Below are 4423 nucleotides of genomic sequence, written 5' to 3'. Positions count from 1 at the left end.
AAATTACTATATTCTTACAGATATAGTCATGCTATGTGAAATTAAAGCAAGTGAGTCTTGATATCAAGTGCACAGCAAAATTAGAATTTTGTTTCCAGTTAAAAAAACAAAACAAAAAACAGTTTTCTTTAACTGTTAGTCTGCTCTTAATGTTGAAAGATTGCAAAGAGTTCTCTAATTGTTTTATCAAAGCAGTTTCTCATGCTTAAAGTCTCAGTGAGTTGCCAGAATATTTTTTTTTAATGAAATCTTAATATTAAAAGGACTAAAAGCTAAAGTTTGTTAACAACTGTGTAACCTTTATTTGCCTTTGAAATATTTTGTTACTGAAAACGACTGCATGGCATGAGAAATTGAATTATTTAAGTTAACAAACCAAAATTTATTCTTAAAAATTAAATTGTGTAGAATCTGGACAAGATTATGTTTCTCCCAGAAAAACAGGTTTCACTGTAAAAGTTTAGATGGGCAAACGTGTGACCACTTTTGAGGAAAGTTGTAATAGATTTTTTTGAGAACCACCAGGTCTTCTTGTTTAATTTATATGCTGTGGATATGTTTGTATGTTTTAAAAAACATGGAGGACTCTCCATATTTTTTAATGCAAATGATCTTATAAGTTGCTATGCAAATTCTATTAAAAGCTCTATCTACTGTTAAAGAGTAAAACATTCTTGAAGCTTTCAGGGAAGACCTGTAGACTTAAGTACTTTCTCTGCTTTTTTGTATCTGGTCTTGGACACATGCTAAGTTATGTTCTTATTATTTTCACTGTTTGTAAGCTATTGATTGTATATAATCTTTAAACCATCCAAATATCCAGCATACATTTCCATGTCACCACAACCCACTATTGACGCCATGAATGAAATAGCTGGTTAGAAAGCCAAAGGTCGTCATTTCTCAATCCCTAAATGAAGAAGTAAAATGCCTGATCTCTTTCATCTCAAAGCATATTTCTGGTCAAATCTGAATATCTGTGTGAAGGAAAGAGACATTTAAATTTGAGATTCTGCTTAAACTTTTAAGTTGAATTTGACTATAGCCATATTCATTCTTTGTATGTATCTCTAACAGGTCTTTTGTATGCCTGGTGATATTATAATCTGTCTTGAGTTTGGACAGTTCTTTCAGCTAAATGTGAATTCTTATTGTAGCTTTTTTCCCCTCCTGAAGATGAAAGCAGAAAAATCTACCATCTGCTACCATTCTCTCAAGAATGCTTGGTAACATAGATTATTTTGACTTTGTATATATTGTCTTTAAAAACTGACAGCAGCAGTCTCCCCTGCTGCCCCACCTTTTTAAGATATCTCGTTTACTGTGCTGGGTATATAGACAATAAATGTGTAATGATAGACAGTTCTAAAAGAATTAAGTGCAAAAAAGTGCTTTTACCTCTAGTTAACTCTGATATTTTCCAGAGGGCCCCTGGAACATGTCAGAAGAATTTTTTCTCATTAGAGAAAGTATTTGACTAATTTGGCTTATTTATCTGATATATATATATTTACCAGGAAAGCACTGTCAAAGAGAATAATGCTAAACTTTGTTACTGAATGTTTTGTATTACAGAAATATCAGAATTTCCTTATGTCAACTGTCTTACAGTGAGCTCTCGTCAGATCTTTGACCATTGTCATTTGTAAGTTTTTTGTCATTTATAGTCACTGTTTTGTTGTTCCTGGACTGGTAAAGAACTGGATTTCAGCAGAACAGGTATTAGTTGCATAAGATTACATAAACTAAAGAAAATGGTTTTGTGTCTTTTTGTTTCGAATGTTGCTGATAGTGTTTTGAGCTTGTTCTCTTAAGCTGACAACAGTTTAGTAGATGGCTGTCTTTATAAGCAGAATTGAGACATCCTTCTCTCTACCTGATCCCTACAGAGTTTAAAAACTTTTAGTGACTGTTTTTGTATTCCATGGCAGTATGTTTATTTGCATGAGTTTAGTAAGAATCTGCTTTCCTTGTGAGAAGACTAATTAAGAACACTGGTTATACTGCCAGGGCTTTGGCTGGAATGTCATACCTGAGAGACATGTGCATGGACTCAGATGTGAACAACTTTAAGGAACTAAGATTGACTTTATAGGGCCAACAAAGCCCCTTGGAAGAACTAGCCTGGTACCTTGCTTGCAGAGTTCCCAGCAGCCTTACCAGGTGAGTAAAGAAAGTCGCTTCCTGGCAGGTGCAGAGACCTCGAGAAGAGAGGAATTCATCCAAATCTACAGGTACTGCAGGCAAAGCCTGATGGCAGGTCTGGCTTGGCTGTCTAGCCTCAAGAGGCCTTTAAAAGTTCAATCTGAAGTTCCTTGCAAAAAGTTCCAGCAAAGCATATTTAAAAGACCCTGTGTAATCAATTGCTCTTCTTGCTGCACTTGTGCAAATAATCAAGCTAGCTGTTAATTATTTTCTTAACCTAGTTACTTCTAATAAAAATGAAAGTGATTTTAAAGTATTGTTTCAATAATGCAGCCTCCTTCCAGAATAAAAAATCCAACTCCAGATGTTGCTACATAACCTAATAACACAATTTGTTTTATCTTGCCTAGAAGCCACAAAACTGCAAATAGTAATAGAAACGAAACCCAAGATAGAAGCGCCAGCCTTCTGAAGCCCTCTCAACTGACCAGTGATAGAGACCTAGCTGCACCCTTTACTGCGCCCTCTTCTCAGCACGAAGCAGCCAGAGCGGTCATCGCCCCTTTTCCCTAGCAGCAGCTAGAGTCTCTACCTGTAGAAGAGAGAATGAGACAGGGACCATAGGCTTAGACAGAATAAAGTAAGAGCCTCTGGAAGAAGCGGGGCAGGATATTTGCAATCAGAGCAATGTAACTACATGCTGGAACTCCCCCCCTACTGGAACTATGTTGAACATGGAACTCTGGAATCATTCTTCAGTGAGATCAGTTAATGTTCCCCAGATAGAGAAGAGTAGCACATGTTTTGTTATGCTAGTCATTTGTAATCGTGTATAAGATTCGCTTTAGCATACTGGAGAGCCTGAGCCTGTGTGGTGTCTTTCCTCCTTCAAATCTGACTAGGTAATTTTGCAAGCTGAGCAATTGACTTAGCATACAGACCCAGCTGTAGACGACATAGTAAAAAGCAAGATTCTTTAGCAAATAGACAATATCTCAGCCCACCTTAGAGGCTGGGCATGCAATCTTTTGATGTGCACCCGAACCAGGGCGCCAGTGTCCCAGAGAGAAATCAAAGAAAGAAATTATCTTTAATATTCAAAGACCCCTTCCCCGTTACCCAAACTGACAACCGCGATTTATATAATAAGTTAAAAGCTCTTCAGGCAGTCCAAAGAGAAGTGTAGACCCAACTAAAAGCAGTCTATGAGCCCGGCACTTCAGAAGCAGCCCACCTGTTCCAAGTTAAAGACTTTGTGTTTGTAAAGCGACACCGAGCGCAGACCCTTGAGCCACGGTAGAAAAAACCCTACTTAGTGTTACTGACCACCCCAACAGCAGTCAAAGTTAGTAAGATTGCCACCTGGATCCACGCATCTCATGTGAAACCCATTGTCTCAGCCGAGACAGCTGACGACCATCTCACGTGGAGAGCCCAACCTACTGAGAATCCTCTCCAGCTTAAAAATCACCAGAAGACCCCTAAAGTGACCAGGTGCGCGTCCAGAGACACCAACGCTGTTTAGCTGACCCACACACCGTTCTCAAAAACTATTCCAAGATAACCACGTCAGCTGGACAAAGACAACCTTCAAAAGCTAAGACTGCGCCGTTCATATTGTGCCTTTCCCCTATTGCACTACCAAACAGATGACCTCTAATTTCATGATTGAAATAGTTACAAGAAGAAGAGGGGAATGTAAAAATGAGAATAAGTTAGCATAAGAGTAGCCATCTTAAGGGCCTAGAAGCAGTTTTCTGAAGTTGTGACTTAAAAGAAAAAAAACTGGAACTGAGTAAGGCCTTGGAAAACAAGTTAATCATGAACACCGGGATGGGGGCAGCTGTGGCCTTCAGTCAGCTAACCTTGGTCAGTTAATCCTACATACCAAGCTTATCGTGCAGAACCTCCCTAAATTGAGGAGTGGTCTTACCTTGCTCTCGCTTAACCCCAGGATGTATGTCTTGCAAAGATAATGTGCAGCTGTGGAAAATTACTAAGCGTTAAGTGTTTTGAAAATGCTATATAAACCCTTGGTTTTGAGTGCTCGAGGTCCTTGTTGAGACCTGCTGCGTCGGGCTGACACTTGGACCCCAGCTAGCTGGTTCCTGAATAAATTCCTCTTGCTTATTGCATCAAGAGACGCCTTCTGTGAGTGATTTAGGGTAGCGCTCTCCTCTGGGAAAAATCCAACAGTGTCATGCCTGCTTATACTCTTCTGTGTACCACCCGAGGCATCAAACACAGTGCCTAGCACACAGAATTATTTATTTAATGA

The 4423-nt window shown here is 38.9% G+C and overlaps 1 long non-coding RNA gene across 1 annotated transcript; it reads left to right on the top strand.

The window, feature by feature from the left end:
- The first annotated feature begins 242 nt into the window (after positions 1-242).
- LOC130681479 (uncharacterized) lies at positions 243-2591 on the top strand. The gene is made up of 2 exons (XR_008994658.1): positions 243-322; positions 663-2591. It is a non-coding gene; the product is annotated as an uncharacterized LOC130681479 (long non-coding RNA).
- Positions 2592-4423: the final 1832 nt, after the last annotated feature.

The sequence above is a fragment of the Manis pentadactyla genome, chromosome 18, assembly GCF_030020395.1.
Source record: "Manis pentadactyla isolate mManPen7 chromosome 18, mManPen7.hap1, whole genome shotgun sequence".
Lineage (NCBI taxonomy): Eukaryota > Metazoa > Chordata > Mammalia > Pholidota > Manidae > Manis > Manis pentadactyla.
The sequence above is the reverse complement of the archived record's forward strand: the minus strand, read 5'-3'. Positions and strand labels throughout refer to the sequence as shown.